Source organism: Rhinolophus ferrumequinum (genome assembly GCF_004115265.2).
Source record: "Rhinolophus ferrumequinum isolate MPI-CBG mRhiFer1 chromosome 15 unlocalized genomic scaffold, mRhiFer1_v1.p scaffold_54_arrow_ctg1_1, whole genome shotgun sequence".
In the NCBI taxonomy this organism is placed as follows: domain Eukaryota; kingdom Metazoa; phylum Chordata; class Mammalia; order Chiroptera; family Rhinolophidae; genus Rhinolophus; species Rhinolophus ferrumequinum.
Genome location: NW_022680357.1, coordinates 18,108,852 through 18,126,171, shown reverse-complemented (window position 1 = coordinate 18,126,171; position 17,320 = coordinate 18,108,852). Strand labels below are relative to the sequence as shown.

The window sequence follows — 17,320 nt, the reverse complement described above, 5'->3', positions numbered from 1 at the left end:
GATGTGGGGCGCGGAGAAGAGCCCCGAGATTAGGAAGGATACCCATGCAGCCCCCACGCGACCGTTCCCGCCCACAAGGCCACAGGCAGCAGCCGCGTGTGAATCCAGCCAAAACCCAGAGGAACTGTCTCCAAAGCGAGTGACTGCGCCTTTGGCAGGAGGCCCGGCCGGGGCTCGGGCACTGTGGGTGCCTGGGGGTAGCCTTGCTATGGCACACCCCGGACCTGCCCTCCGTCACCGCCAACCAACGCCCTTCACACCAGCAGCCGAGATGGGCCCTCCTGTGGAGGGGGGCGCCTCCTGGGTAACAAACGCCAGGCAGAGTTGGGGGGAGCTCACCCCAGTCACCGCCCTAAACCTTCATGCCGAGTATAGCAGACAACCCCACGCCCTCAGATGCCTGAGGAAAACCAACACACAGGGACAAAGTCCCTAGTCTGCCCTGAGGAGGCTTTCCCGAAGGGACAGGACGGACACCAGGCAGACATGGAGTGGACAGGGGGCGCCAGGGGTGGGAACCAGAAGACACGAGCGACAGGAGAATCCGTGAGAAACTGCAGGGGAGCTGGAGGAGCGACACTGCAGGAGGCTGCGGTGGCTTTGCCGTGGACGGAGGGGGACGGAGGGAAACCAAACGAGTGACGCTATGTGTGCCTGACGATCCCTTCGTACAGTGAAGACCCCACGGCTAAAATCCCGTAGAGCTTGGAAGACGAGGATCCCTTGCTGTCCTACTCCGTGGCCATTTGTTCCCCGTAGACCTGCCGTGTGGAACATGCAGCGAGACAGACGGACGCCACCAGGTGGATGCCCACAGTAACGCCTCACTCAGCCACAGCGTGTGGGGGGCAGGGGGTGCTATCAGTAAGCAGAGGTAAGCGAGGGGCACCTCTGTCATGCCACCGTCCCAAGCTGGGCACCAGCTCTAAGTACGTCACCTTCCCCGGCCTCGGCACTGACACTGGGTGAACTACGAGCTGTCAGCATCAAACTCAGAAGTGTCATCGGATTAGGTGACGAGCGGTCACCGAACAAGGGCCTCCAGTCAGCACGCGTGCCTGCCGCGTCCTGAGCCCATCCCCGGTTCTCAGTGGCACCCAAAAGGCTCTTCCTGCATCCCACCTTTGTCACCACACTGTGAGCTCTTAACATGCGGAAACCTCCGGAAGGTTCAGCGTCTGTGCTCTGTGCTCCGTGAGTTGCAGACAATCCCTTTCTACCCTCGTCCTTGGTCACTGTAACCTCACGCTCTAGGATGTTCCCTTATGGGCGACCCGGACTCTTTTCTCCCTCCTCAAACTTGATTTTGAAGGCTTTTTGTTAAGGTTAGCAAGTATTTTCCAGGCCGAAAAGGGTCTTGTTAGTACTTAAAAGATGTACCACATTTCCTCAAGGAAATCTTCCAGCATCAGCCGCTGCTGCAAGCGCAAGGCTTGGTCATCAGAGCCACGAACCCCTCTTCCCACACCTCCTCTTTCGGCAAGCCCACGGGAGAAGCGGAAACACACTACCGGTGCCCAAGCACTTCAGGTTTCAGATTTAAACACGAGGACAGACTCACTCAGGACAACCGACTTGCCCACATACCACGCCTGCCGGAAGGAGTGCGGCTGACGGGGCAGCCAGGGCTCAGGGGCCCATCGCGGGACAGCTGCCCACACTGCAGCCAGCATCGCCGGTGCCACGAGGCACCGCAGCGGGAGCCGTCCACTCTGCGGGCCCTGGGCCTCGGGAAGAGAACAGACCTGCGGGTGGTCACAGAGCCAGGGACCATGCTGTGTGTCCCCATTTAAGGGGCACCTTTTCAAAGATGACAGATGAAGAAACCGAAGCTCAGAAAGGCTAAGTGACTTCTCCAAAGCCATACAGCTGGTGTAGAACAGAACTCTGGTTCTCAAAGTCATGCTCTTCCCTTCCCCCACACACGAGCCTCCCAAGGAAAGGCCTGGAATAAATGCTTTCCCTTCAGCCAGGTTAAGTGACTGACCTTCCTGCTTCTGTCGTTTCCCCAGACTGTGTGCCTCCACTGTCCTTTCGGATTTCCTTCTACCTTTTACAAGGACACTGATAACAGGATGTACTGCAGGAAAGACAAAGTGTCCGAGTTCCACGAACACCGGCGAGTGTGCTCAGGAGTAAGAAAAGCTAAAGAATCCAAGACACACCCTGGGCAGCCCCCGGTTTGCACAAGAGGGGAGCAGATCTTGGTGATCTTAAGAGAGCAATTTCAGTATTTTTATTATGTGAATGTTTGCGGGAGAAACAACTAGACCACAACTAGTGAGTAGCTGTAACGTCCCATATTCGAGAAATTCAATAGCTTTTCTTTTTAAAAGAGAGAGAGAGAGAGAGAGAGAGAGAGAGAGAGAGAGAAAGGTATCTAGAAAGTATCAGAAATTAGCAAAAATGTCCTTCAAAAAAACTCCCTAGGAGCAACAGCAGGTGAGCAACAGAGTACACAGCACACTACCTGTGTGCAAAAAGCAAGCAAGAAGCCACGTATTCATTGTTACCTGTATTTGTATAAAATGACTGAAAAAACACCGAAGGAACTAATAGTGGTTGTGGGGGAGGGTGCGAGAGGAAGCACGCAGAGGGGGAATCGGCCAAAGGAAGAGCGATCTCACTGTATAAACCTTTGGATGTATTTTAATTTCTGAGCCATGCGCATAAGCATTAAAAAATTAAACATTAAACTTTTTTCAAGTACTAATGTCAACTGACTGAATTTAATATTTAAAAGGTGAAAGGCTGTTCTGCTTCCGGTTTGCTGGGAGAATCAGCCATGGGTGCACGCTGTATTTTATTAGATTTCTTTTCTGTATCTATAGAAATGGTTATATGATTTAAGTCTTTTGATGGCTGACAGGATTTAACTGTCCCGATGGATTTTCTAGTATTGAACCAAACCTGTATTTGCTAGCACAAACCCAACTCAGTATTTTTTTTATAAGTTGCTGACTTTTCTTTCCAATAAGGGCAAATTAAAACTTTAATGCTACACCATTTTTTTAAACTAATTTAATTGGCAAAAACGTTCAGGAGTAATAATGTCCAGTGCCGGCAAGAATGGAAGTTAAGTGGTTCTCTTATATTGCTCGTAGAAAACTCCTAACACTTCTTGGAAAGTATGTGGCAATGACTTTGACAATGAAAGCTGTACGTATTCTAACCAGCCACCCCACTCTTCGGCATGTAGCTGACAGTAAGAAAGCTCAAGTACACGAGGCCATTTCCCAAGGGCTGAAAAGCAGAAAAACAGAAAGTTCAGCAGTAAAGAAACGTCCCGGCACAGCACAGCATACTGTAGTGGAAAGGAGTCGACCTGTTCGCAGGTCGGAAGGGATGGCCCCGGCATATTGTTAAACGGAAAAAAGCAAGTTGCAGAACTGTGAACAAGGTCACTCATAATTTTTAAGTTGGGTATTTGTTTAGCTTTGTACAAATTTAGAGGAAATACCCTCTGAACTTTGAACATCTGCATAACCTCACAACTGGACTAAGTCTGTAGAGAAATCAAGTTTTTAAAAGTGTGTATCTCTATTTAAAATGTTATGGTATGCATGCACTGTCTTTGTAAGTTAGTACAAAAGTGTTTAAACACTATAAAGTCTAGGATTTACTTTCAGTACTCCAGGCCCCGCCCCCACGCCCCCAAAAAAAGAAAAGAGAAAAATGAAACAGGACTGACTGACAAAAGGTTGGCAACTGCCAAAACTGGCTCTGGCTGAGAAGCTGTGGTTCCTTCTTCTGGCCAGTTCTATTTGTGAGTTTGAAATTTGCATAACAAAAGACAAAACCAGCACACACCTCCACGCCAGTGATGAAAGGCAGCCAGGCTGGAAACTGGAGAAAAAGGAAGCCACAGGTGCGTGAGGGCCAAGAGCCTGGGAGCAGGAGGAAGACGAGGCCAGGGTCCCAGGTGACGGCAGGACACAGCCGGGCCTCACACCGCCCTGCAGGGTCCTGCTCTCCTTGCCGCCGCCTCAGGTTTCCTGCCTTCCCACCGTGACCATGACAAGTCACGGCTTCCAGGGGCCTCCTTGTAAACTGCTGCTGGAAGCGTGGGCGGTAAAGCCCTCCGCTGAGCAACCTGGAAGTATCTGCTGACACTCAGCGTCTCAGTGTCACCATGTTCATGACCCGATTCCGATCTAAGCCTCAAGGAAAGGAACTGGACAAAAAAACAAAAACAAAACCCCCTGCAAACTAGCCGAGCAGCCGTGCAGTAGGGCCTCGCACTGACCACTCCGCGGCCCTAGGGAAGGCGGCGGCGGTTTCCGCGCTGTGCAGCCGGTGCCACGGAGGCGAGAGGGGCTGGGCGAGGACCACGAGCTGCTCCTGGGCTGGTGTCCGGGAGCTTGGACTTCAGGGAGGCTCCCGCCCCGGCCGAGCTGATCCCAGCCACACGCTTTATGCTGAAGACCCGCTTTCCTAGTGGAGCCCGGCGTTTGGGTCCATGTCGGGCAGAGGCTCCCTGAGGGACCAGCCTGTAGAAACCTCGGGCACTGACATTTCTATGCGGTTTCTTGTAGACCTTTTGCACACATTGTCAAATGTGATACTACAGAAGCTAAGCAAGGCCTGTGTGGCGTCACGGGGACAGAACTCTTGGACAAGCCTGCACCTGGTTTCCTCTGGATTCCGTCCCTCTGCCGACTCTGCTGTCCACTCTTCCTGTAATGAATCATAGGGGCACGTCCACACACCCAGTCCTGCGAGTCTTCCCCGTAAACCATTAAACCTGCAGGTGGTCTTGGGACTCCCAACAATAGCAGCTTTACAGAGAGGGAGCTCCTGGACATACTGCTGAGTCAAAAGAGGTCAGGGTCCAGATTGGTATAGCACGTTTGAAAAACACAAAGAAAACCCCATTTGAAGTACACACTTGGCACAGGGCAGGAAGGCAGCAGAGGGAGCAGACCCTTAAGGTACCTGGCCGAGCTGACTGCATCCAGATTCTTTATTAATAACCTATGCAACGTTTAATCAACAAACCCAAAGCACGTACTTAGGGACTCCTACAAACCAAGCAGTCTGCTGTGCATGGACAACCCAAGTAGGGAATGTGATTTTTCAACTACAATTCTATAGAAACAAGTACTGAATACACTTAAATAAGGAAATACAGGACTGTGCGCTAAAGGCTGGTATCCCGCTTAGGAGCGTCAGCCATGCCTCTGGAAAGCTGCAAGGAGCAGTAAGAAGTTGATCGTGTCTTGAAGAACAGGCCAGGTTTCTAGCCGAAGCTGGGCCTTCCCGGGCAAGGGAGCTCACAGCGGCAAGGGAGGCAGCAAAGCACGGAGGCTGTCAGCATGGCAACTTCAGAACCCACCACTGACGTGGATGAAGCGGGGAGGAAAACGCTGGGTAGACGTGGAAAATCAAACCACTTAACAAACAGGGGAGAAGACTGGTGCAGTAATCCGAGTCAATGAGTAACGTCCGAAACCCGATGGTGGCAGCAGAAATGAAAAGCACAGGGCAAATCCAAGCTAATCATGAGAAGTGAGAATGGTCGACATTCTTCCTGACAAGGACAAAAGGGAGACGTATGAATGACAACTCCAGATTGTAGAAAGCAAAACACTGTACATGGAGACTCTGCTGTCAGTATCAATCCTGGGACAGGGGTCAGATGCTCCTATCCTGCTTCAGAAAGGAGAAAACAGGCACCTTCCCGGCAGGCCCAAGCAGCCTGCCAGTCGGGAACGGCCCCCACGCAGCTCCTCTTCACACAGAGGCCAGTTCACACTACAAGCGAGCCACAAAAATACATCTCACGTCTTCTGCCAAAAACATCCTGCACCTATGTTTGCCCTTACACTTTCATTCTCTTTTCTCCCAGTTTCCTGCTTCCTTTTTCTATCTGCTTGTCGACACCCCATTCTTTTTCCCTCCTCTAGTCCTGCTACACTGAAATTCATCGCCAAACCAAGCACTACACAACAGGTCACCTTCAAAACTCTGCTTCACCAGGTAGAAGAGATGGAAACCCAATTGCAGCAAAAATAGGTTACAGTGAAGTCAAGGGTTCAGATAAGTTTATCAAAAACTTCAGCAGCGATATAAAGTGAAAAGGAGAAAAAGGTTTTTAGGATTGTTTTTGTAAAAAGGCTCGTACTTGGGGGCGGCCGGTGAGCTCAGTTGGTCAGAGCGCGGTGCTCTCATCAACAAGGTTGCCGGTTCGATCCCTACATGGGCCACTGTGAGCTGCGCCCTCCACTAGATTGAAACAACTACATGACTTGGAGCTGATGGGTCCTGGAAAAGCACACTTAAATAAGAGTTTTTTTAAAAAATGCACTTAAAAAAATAAAATAAAATAAAAAGGCTCGTATCTACTTGGAGGTAGAAAGAGGTTGAGAAATAAAGGAATCAGAGAAGGTGGTACCAGGTGGGGTAACACGAGAAGTAGCTTACAGTCACGGTGGTTCATACCCACAAACACCGACGTGGTTAAAACTGGTGCATCCAGAGAGGAATCCTAATCCAGAGAGGAATCCTATGCAGCCGTAAAACAGACAAAGGGGGTCTCCACGGCCGGGTACGAAAGGGCGTGGAAGGCGTACGTGTACCTGGGAAAACACAATCAAGGGTCCGCACACTACCTTTGCGTTAAAGGGGAGAAGAGAGAAGAGCGTGTATCCCATGCGCTTGTAACCGCCTAAAGAAATGCTGCCGCATACGTGTAAAATGATGGGCTGTGACAGGAACGTAATGAGGAAGAGGGCAGGAACCAGGGCGGCACAACACCGTGTGTTTCCAGATGGCATTTGATCTCGAAGCATCGGCAGAGAGCTTAGCCTTGGAGGCACGGGTGGCAGTGAAGAGTCAGCACACCTTCATCTCCAAAACGAAGGCAAACTGGGAGAGAAAGCAGCAGCAGTGGGGACCCAGGCGATACACGGTCTGGATCTCTTCCAAAAGAAGAGGTTGAGCTCCAGAGGCGGCTTCCACGAGCCCATCCTGAGCCATGATACTCAGGTGAGCCCCCACTTAACACGGTGCTGAGTAGCTTCTGCAACTTGAAGCAAAATGGCCTAACGAAACCAACTGTGCCCCAGGCTGCTTGCTATAAACAAGAGGTAACTGCCTACAGCATCTCATCAATGTTATAACAGGACGGCGTCACTCGAGGACTTGCTGTGATGCTAGTCAAGGATCACAACCCACTGAGTAACAAGAGTCCATGAGCCCCTCCTGGCATGAATGAATGAATGAATGAATGAATGAACAGGGTCAAGGGACAGGCCCCACAGCAGAAGGTCCACTCACGGAGAAAGAATCACAGACTTCGAAAGCCCCTGTTTGGCACTCCATCGAGCCGCAGGAGACTCGTGAAGAGAAACAAGGTAGCTACATAGTCTCAAGTCCCCCCAACATTATTAGCAATTACACAGAGAAAACCAACTTTACAGGCCAAACCGACAGGGCCTCCTCCACCGAGCACGGCTGAAGTTCCCATGACCAGTGACGGGACCCACGAGCTCCGTGGACCTGCTGCTCCAAAACACTAAGCAAACACACCAGTTCTGTGCTACCTGCCAAAAAGGCCCCGACCCTAATCAAGAGGAAACATCACGCACGCAGGCTGAGGGACATTCCTCCAAATAACTAGCCTGTACTCAGTAAACAATACCAAGGTCTTCAAAAACAGAGACTGGGAAACAGTGTCAGAAGGCAGGTAGCTAAACGAATGTGGAAACTGAACGCAGCCTGTGTTCCTGGACTGGATCTCTGACTAGAAAAACACTTCTGATCGGCTCTCAAGGCGCTGCGGAGACACCTGGCCGATTCTGAGCAACGTCTGTAGGTTCACCGTTACTATCGTACCAGTATTACTTTCCCAATTTTCATGTAATTATGAAGAAAATGTCTGACTTTAGGAAATAAATATTTAAGTTTTTAGGGGTAAAAGAACATATCTCCAGGTTACTTTCAGACAGTTCAGGGAAAAAGAAACTGTGAAAAGAGAGAATGATAAAGCAAATGTGGTTAAATGTTGACATTTGAGGGACACAGGTGAAGGATATTCAGGAATTCTTTGCTCTACTGCAAAATGTCTCTACGTCTGAAATTATTTTAAACTAAAAAGCTACGGTTGAAAACAATGGTAAGATTAGCAATTTTAGAAAATAAATGTCCCACCCTGTGTACACTGACAGGAGCACCCTGCAGTTTACAAAGCACTCTGAGATACGATCCACTCTGAACCTACACCCCTGGAATGTGGAGCTGCTGTGAGTCCCATCCGACAAAGACCCCAGGGATCAGGCGTCTAAGTGACTCGGTGGCGGGCGGCGGGGGGGAGGCTGCCCCAATCCGCTTTGCTAAGCTGCCCTCCGACGCTCCACTCCTCTTGTGGAGCTGAACTTAATTACTAGTTCCTTTTCAATTCATACAAACCTCAACCTTGACCTCTAAATTAAACCATGCTCATTTTCTAATTATTTCAGATGTTAATCTCACCCTTCCAAACAGAACTAATTACAGCTCTGGGCACAGAAACCAGTTCTACTGGTGCTGGCCTCCCAGCACTGGGCATTCGACTCAGTGCCAAGGCCGCTCCCCTGCTCTCACCAACCCTCTGCCCCCATCACCACCACGGTACACGCGCTCTTCACTCTGCTACCACATTCTGCTTCCCTAAGGACCCGCTCAACTCCCAGCTCCTCCGGGCAACAGGGCACACGGTTAGGAGCGCCGGCTCCAACGCCAGAGAGGAGGAGGCGCGCATCTCAGGCCACTGCCTGCCGAGCCAGCACCCTGTTTCGTGTCGCTGCAGCCTTCGTCTCCGCACCTGTGAGAGGTCCCACACTGCACCTCCCTCGAGGGGCTGCGTGAAGATGCACGGAGGTGACACCAGCAAAGGGCCTAACAGATGCACGGCGGGTGTGCTAACTGCCGCAGGAGGCCGAGGGGAGGATGCGAAGACGGCTGCAGTCAGCGAAGGCGGAGCATCCGGAAGTGAGGGAACCGACACCTCTCAAAACAGAGGCCATCAAGAAGACGAGAGATCAGAAGTGCTGGCGAGGCCACGGAGAAAAGGGAACCCCCATGCACTGCCGGTGGGACCGTAAATGGGTTCACCTACTATGGGGGGTCCTCAAAACTATAACCACCGATAACTCAGCAAACCCACTTGTGGGTTTACATCCAAAGGAAAGGAAAGCAGGATGTGAGAAAGAGAGCCGCTCTCTCGGGCTCCCTGCGGCAGCATCCAGACCGGCCAGGGTGTGGAAACCACCTAAGTGTCTGTCAACGGACGAAGATGGTGTGGGACACGCACACGCAACGGAGTATTAATTAACCAGGAGAAAGAAGAAATCCTGCCATTTGCGGTAACATGGGTGGACCTTGAGGGCGGGAGGCTACGTGAAGTCAGTCAGAGAAAGACAAACACTGTCCGATATCACTTACATGTGGAAGCTAAGGACGCTGAACTAGTAGGAACAGGTGGTTACGGGGCTGTGGGGGACGAGCGATCCTGGAGGCCCACGCACAGCACAGTGACTAGTCCACACTGTACCAGACACTTCACAGCTGCTCGGAGACTAGATCTTAACTGTTTTCAGGACAAAAAGGAAATGGTGACTATGTGACATGACAGATGCCGTAGCTAATGATTTGGGGGTGATCAGACTGGAGTATTTACATGTATCACATGCTCTAGCCTTAAACATACACAAAGTTAGATGTCAATTATACCTCACTTTTAAAAAAACACACCACACAGGGCAGTACCCTAAGCATTGGGGGTAGAAAAGCAAATAGAATTGATTTTACTTGTTAAACATACCTTTAAAAGCTGGACAAAATAGAAAAAAGCAAAAATGGAACTGAATATATAAGAACAATTATTAGAGCGAATGAGGTAGATGCCAAACCAACAGCCCCAGACCCCCGATTCCAGACTCCACACCCAAAAGGAGACAAAGATCACAAGAAAACTACAGCTCAATAATGGACACAAAGTGTGTGACTACAAACACAAAAGTCCTCCACAAAGACCAAAAAATCCAGTCTAGCAACATGTAAACAGGAAATACACCATACACAAGTGGGATTTATCCCAGGAATGCAAGGTTGGTTTAACACGAAAAGCAATCAGTGAGCGGCCGGTTTGCCCAGTGGTTAGAGCACAGGGCTCGTAACACCAAGGTCGCTGGTTCGATTCCCACAGGGGCCAGTGAGCTGTGCCCTCCACAGCTAGACTAAAAACAACGACTTGACTTGGAGCTATGGGTCCTGGAAAAACACACTGTTCCCCAATAAAATTTATATCAAAAAATAGCAATCAATATGATACAACATGTTAATAGACCGAAGGACAAAAACTGCATGATGATCTCAATAGACATGGTAAAATCATGGGACAAAATCCAACCCCCTTTCATGACAAGACAAAAACACTCAAAGTAGGAACAGACGGAAACTTTTTTTAACCTGATTAAGGCCACCTACAAAAAGTCCACAGCTCACATCGTACTTACTGTTTTCCTCTCAGATTAGAACAGAAACAAGACGAGGACGCCCACTTTGGACTCCTGCATTCAACGTTGTACTGGAGGTTCTTGTCAGAAGAATAAATAAAAGACACCCAGATTGGAAAGGAAGTTAGAAAATTGTCTCTATTATTCACAGATGACACGATCCTATTATAGAAAGTCTAAGGTACGTGCGTAAACACACACACACACACACACACACACAATTGGAAACACCAAACGAGTTGAACACAGACGCAGGACACAGATGTGACATGCAAAAATCAATTGTTTGATGTGTTACAACGTGGATGAACCTTGAAGGTATTCTGCTAAACGAAAGCAGCAGGACAAATACTGTCTGATCGATCCCTCTTCCAGGTGGTCTGTACAACAGTCACAGTCCTAGAGACAGAAAGTAGAAGGGTGGCTGCCAGGGGCTGTGGGGAGAGGAGGAGGGAGGTTGTTTGTTTAACGGGACAGAGTTTCAGTTTTACAAGATGGAAAGACTGTGGAGCTGGATGGTGGTGACGGCTGCCCACACTGTGAATGTGCTTGATATCACTGAAATGCACACCCAAAGGTAGTTCAGATGGTAAACGGGAGGTACCAAAATTTAAAACTTTGGGCTTCAAGGGACAACATCAAGAAAAACTGAACAGGCAACCCACATAATGGGAGAAAATACTTGCACATCATGTATCTAATAAAGGACTTGTATCTACAGTGAAGAACTCTTAGGGCCAGCCCGGTGGCTCAGGCGGCTGGAGCTCCGTGCTCCTAACTCCGAAGGCTGCCGGTTCGATTCCCACATGGGCCAGTGGGCTCTCAACCACAAAGTTGCCAGTTCAATTCCTCAAATCCCACAAGGGATGGTGGGCAGCGTCCCTGCAACTAAGATTGAACACGGCACCTTGAGCTGAGCTGCCGCTGAGCTCCCGGATGGCTCAGTTGTTTGGAGCGCGTCCTCTCAACCACAAGGTTGCCGGTTCAACTCCCGCAAGGGATGGTGGGCTGCACCCCCTGCAACTAGAAACAGGCAACTGGACCTGGAGCTGAGCTACGCCCTCCACAACTAAGACTGAAAGGACAACAACTTGACTTGGAAAAAAGTCCTGGAAGTACACACTGTTCCCCAATAAAGTCCTGTTCCCTTTCCCCAATAAAATAAAATAAAGAACTCTTACACAAAAAAGTCAACAAATAAAATATAACGAGATTTAAAACTCGGCACGGGACTTGAAGAGCCATTTCTCCAAATCAGATACACAAATGGCTGACAAGCACACGAAAGGACGCTCGCCATTAGGCATTAAGGAAATACAAATAGCAGCACAACGAGTTAGCACCCCCTCCCCCCAACTAAGATGACGAGGATCAAAAAGAACAATAACAAGCGTCGGTGCAGAACCTGGGCCAGTCGCACATGGCTGCTGTCAAGGTACAGTGGTGCAGCTGCTCTGGAAACAGTCTGCAGGTTCCTCCAGACGTTAAACACAGAATTACCATTTGCCCAGCAATCCCACTCCTCGGCACAGAGCCAAGAACCTGGAAACACTTGTCCACACGGACACTTGCACACCAATGGCCACGGTATTATTATTCTCGTAGCCCAAGGGAAGACAACGCTTCTGCTCACCAACGGATGAAAGGACAACAAAGTGTGCTGTGGCCTGACAATGAAATATTTTTCGCCCATAAAAAGAATCAAGTGCTGACACATGCTCCCACATGGACGAACCCTGAGAACATGCTAAGGAAACAAGCCAGACACAAAAGGCCACGTATCGTGTGACCCCATTTGTATGAGCGTCCAGAACGGGCAAACCCGTAAGACAGCGTGATGAGCAGTTGCCAGGGGCTGGCGGGGATGGCGAGTGACTCCTAATAAGTACAGGGGTTTTTCCAGGGGCGGGGGACTAAGACGTTCTGTTGTGATGAGGGCACAACTGTGTGAATAGAGTAAAAACGACTCACGATTATAATAACTTGAGGAGAAGGTGAAGGGAACAGGCAAAGGGCGAGAGGTAAAGGGCCAAGCTGAGCAGACTGGAGTTTGGGCTTGAAGACCGGAGCCACTGGGGAACCCGCAAAGCTCTCTAAGAAACAGTGAGTGACAGGCTCCGACCTGTGGCGTGACGGTGACGAACGTGCAGAGATCACACGCTCCGTCCCTCTCTCGCTCCAGTAGCACTCTCACTTACGTGCCTCGTCACCCGGGACTCACCGGGGAGCATCTCTCTGACATCCTTTGTATGGCAGGTTACCAAAGAATGAAGCGATGCTTACACACAGTTAAAATCAGTGCATATTTAAGCACCACACAGCACTATGTCCTTGTGTTTGGGGGGAGGGGGATGCTTCCAAAGAGTAAGACGGGACCAAAGTCAACAAAACACAGACGTCAAAATTATAAAAGTATGCGCGGTCACTGCAGCAAGCTGCTCAGGAAACGCTAGCTAACTCAAAACCCCGTGAGAAGAGCAAAACACGTGACTGGGCTTAACCCTGTTTGTCATTATACAAAATCCAATAAATCACTGTTTGCAGAAAATATTCTGTAAGGTTCAAAGTATAAATTCCTGAACCAGGTTCCAATCTGTTTTGAACATTCCATGTGGAGTGAAAGCCAGCTGAGTCACTGCCTCACAACACACATACAGCCGAGAATTCAACGGGCTCGTCCTTCGCTGCAAGAGCAGAAACGCTCGGACTTCTGCTTTCCAGCCAGCTCAGGGAGTCTGCCAATCATTTAAAAAATAAGACCAGCGCAATCAGAAGTTTATACTATATCTATTTTCCTGTTTGTTTGTTGTGGTTGGTTTTGTTGTTTTTTGAGAGAGAGAGACTGTGCCTTCGTGGAAATTTACTTTCTCGCTTTTGAAGCTTAAAACCTCCCTTTTCCTGACACTACCCAGCACTTCCCACATCCTCTCTCTGACACAATGTTTCTTAATCTTCCCGGAGCCATGACCCTCTGAAATCTGATGAATGCTAAGGACCATCTCTCTTTTTCTAAAAGCACACATTCAATTTTCAAACTATTTCACTCCCTCTGAGGCCCCTCAGTGGAATCCGGACGGGAGCCCCGTTGGGGGCACAGTGCCGCGCTCACGCCACCGGGCCTTCTTCTCAAGACCGCGTGTCCCGAGTCCACGCCCTCCGTGTCACCTTCGGACCAGGGTTATCAGTTTATCACTGGGGACAGCGGAAAACAAGCAACTCTGTTGTCCAACAAGGAGGGAGCTGCCTTCCGAATAACCTTCAAAAAGGCTGCAGTCGTTACAACTGAATACCTGTAATTACTGTAACCTCAGCAATTTAAGTTCTAGCTCAGTTTAAACTAATTGTTTGGCACACCTTCCAGAAACAGTGAGTGAGTGTGAAGGCACCCACACGGGGAACCTTTCAGCGAATTTGCTTTAAAACGTGGTGGGGGTGCGGGGGGCTGATGCATTGAGACAAACACACCATCTGCGGGGTTTTCCGGCCGGAAAGGTCTCCCCTGAACCTGATGACACAGAGACCATCAGACACATCGCAACCGAGGCCTGCAAGAACCAGCGTCCTGCACGGGGAGGAAAGGGCAAGGGACTGGCCCCCAGGAAGGAGATGACAGCCACCTACACGCAGCCCTGGATGAAGGAACTCCAGGAAAAGAACAGAGATGATTACAAGGGCGGCGCTGGGACAAGTGGGGCATCTGCCCAGGGACTGAAGAGCTCAGGCAGTTACCCGGCCTCCCCGTGTGTGACGATTTGCCGGTTGTCACGCAGAAAGCCCTCGCTCCTGGGAGCCGCCTGTTTAGGGCTGATGTGGCCGAACAAAACAAACGCGGCCGATGGCAATCGGTAAACCCAGGCAGAGGCAGTTGCTCACTGCGCCGTTCTTGCTTCTCTGCTTAGGGTTACAATGATTTTTTTAAACTGTAAGTGGGAGGCCATTTTCTCAAAGATTCTGAGTGACAGACGTGTCCTGACTCCATCTGAGAAGACACACTGCACACATCTGCCTTCGTCTCTGCGATCGCGGGCGAGACTTCGGAGTTCGTCACGAAACACAACCGGAAAGGACTGACTCCTACCTGCAGACTGACTTCAGATGCCCGAATTCACAAGAGGTTATAGAACGGCACTCGGGCTTTTTCACGGTTCTCTTGAAATTATCCAGAGGGTCGCTACATATTTTGAAGTTAATCTCAGTTTATGATTCATTTATTCTATCAACTCATTGACCACAGGGCTGCCCAACTAAGCTAAAAAGAAACCTATGGATATGAATTTGCTGGCCACAGACCATACCACAGAGAAGCTACAGAAAAGCTTAACAACATCAGATAATTTGTTTTCCAGATAGAGGTCGATGAACTGCAAGAGCAGGGTCCCCCTGCCTGGGGGCCTAATGCCCTGGTTTCCACCTGCTGTCCCCTGTCCCAGGCAGAGTGTCTCAGGTCAGAATGCCCCGGTTAAGATGCTACACAATACGGGACTACAGCATCTTTAACAATCTTTTCTTTACGATGGCATTTGGCAGCAGGTTTAGGGGAAAAAGACAAACAGCACGACACAAAGCGGGTGGCTTCTACTTTAGACAACATACTGTCCGTTACAGAAAATCCATTCCTAGAATGGGCACAAAATGTAGCTACTTGTTCTTCCGTTTTCAGAAGGAAGAGACCGAAATCCCGCTTTTCTATTGTGCAGCACGAAACACTGCGGTTGGAAGAGCCCGACGTGGAGGGAGGGGCACGAGGCCTGTCACTCGGACGTTCACTGAGTTCCTGGCTCTGTCTCAACCATCGCTTTCTCGTTTGTAAAATGAAGGGATCAGAATAGCGACTGGTCTCTACATGTAACGTCGTGGTCCCACGCTGCGCCTCCCAAATATTTTTAATTACCTCAGTTGCGGTTGATTTTTTTTACCACTGGAAAATGGAACTTACCATCTTCTCTCCCCAGACTATCTGTCCTGCCCTCGGCCCTGTTCAGAGCCCTGGTCCATCTCCCCTGCGCCCCCGAGGGAGAGTCCCGCACACTCACACTCCTCTCGGACTCGTCCTAAGCCCACGTCCCATGTCCTTAGCGTCCCACCTCGCCTGTCGTCGGCCACCACGCCACTGCAGGCCGTCATCAGCTCGTGCCCGGATCACTAGCTGTCAAATCTCACCAATTTGCCAAAAAGCTCCCCACTAGCTAAAGATTTGTGCAAAAAGTCCTCAGCCTGAATTCCAGAACTTCTCCACCTGCCCCCCCCCCCGCACCCCGTCAGCCCCGCTGCGGGGCTCACGGGCACCTCAGACTCCCCTCTTCCTTCATTTCATGCCTGCGTGTCTGCTGCTCTCACCACCCTTTTCTCTGTCTTTCAAACTTAATTCCTGTTGAAAGTCCAGTTCAATGGTGACCGCCCCATCTAGACACTGACACAAAGTGACAATTCTGATGGCCAACAGTGAAGAGACGTAGTTTACCTAGGCGGGTCAACTAAACTGACCTCTTGTGCCAATTCTGTGTACCTGGCACCGGCTCCCTGGCACCGTGTCTTGGGGATTCACAGCTTAGCAGAGGACAGGACAATGGCAGTAGGACTCTGACATTCGGAGGCTAGAGCTCCAGCCCGGGGTCCACAGAATGGGACGTGGACTCCCTCGGTACTAAAAGGTGCTTCAATGAATTGGACGTTTAAAGGTTTAACATGAATACGGCTATCTTCAGGAAATATGAAGTTCTAGAACACATGTTCTCAACTGGAGGCGATTCTGCCACCGCTGGGGACATGTGGCAGTATCTGAGGACATTTCTGATTGTCACAACTGGACAGGAGTGCTATGGGCAACCCAGGGAGACAGCACAGCAATAAATCATCCGGTCCAAAATGTCACAGAGCCCAGGTCGAGAAACTGCGTGAATCTGTGGCTTCTGCCTCCCCAGACATTCACATTTTTCAAGGCGAAGAAGCCACTAGTAAGAGGCAATCGGGTCTGCGGCCCGACAGCCCTTCTGTTAGCAGCACTGTGGCCCCTGAAAGTCACTTAACGTCTTTGTGCCTCCAAGTCATCTGTAAACCAGGGGTAATAAGTGCCTGACCTCGGCGTGCCAGGGATCAGCCGAGTCTCTGGGAAAGTACGCCAGGCAGACAGTGAGCACTCAATCACGTTAGTGACTTCCATTCTGCTCCTCCCTGGTGAGTGTCTACCTACTCTTGCATTCGGAACATAGAAGATGCTCAAGAAATGTTTACGGAATGAATACTGCCCTGACTTCCTGGGGAGGGCAGCAATGGATAAAGACAGACACACTCTCCTTATTCGGGAAAAGGGAAGCTTAGAGCTCCAGATGGAATTGAAAGGAAGCATTTGCCCACCTGATCGCGTCTCCCTGCTCGAACACTCTGAAGCTCGGGAAGCGTCCCCCTCTCACGGTTCCTAGTACACACTGCCCTACAATGTCCTTGACACTGATGACCCTTTGTCCCTTCTGACCAACTGCACACCCTCAAGTACATGGATGCGATGGTGTCTTCTTTGACCCCTGCCGTCATTCACCCTGTACTAGTTATTTACGTACTTGTAGTCTTCCTACTAGATTGTACATGCTTTCTGTGGCCAGGGAAAGCACGTGACTCTTTTTTATATAACCCAAGGGGCCTACAGACCTCAGCAACTGGCTGGCCCAAACCTCTCGTTTTATAGATTAGGCACAGAGAGGCTAAGTGCTTTGTCAAGAGCCAAGGTCATGCTGTAAGCGGCGGGCCTGGGATTCACACCCTGATACACAGCTGACACAGAGACTCCAAGTTCTATCTAAGAGTAACAGCATACGAAAACTAGACCT

At 50.0% G+C, this 17,320-nt stretch overlaps 1 protein-coding gene across 5 annotated transcripts in view; it reads right to left on the bottom strand.

The window, feature by feature from the left end:
* Positions 1-17,320, bottom strand: part of TNRC6A (trinucleotide repeat containing adaptor 6A) — a 138,243-nt gene that overhangs the window by 58,633 nt on the left and 62,290 nt on the right. The gene's annotated exons all lie outside the window — the stretch shown is intronic.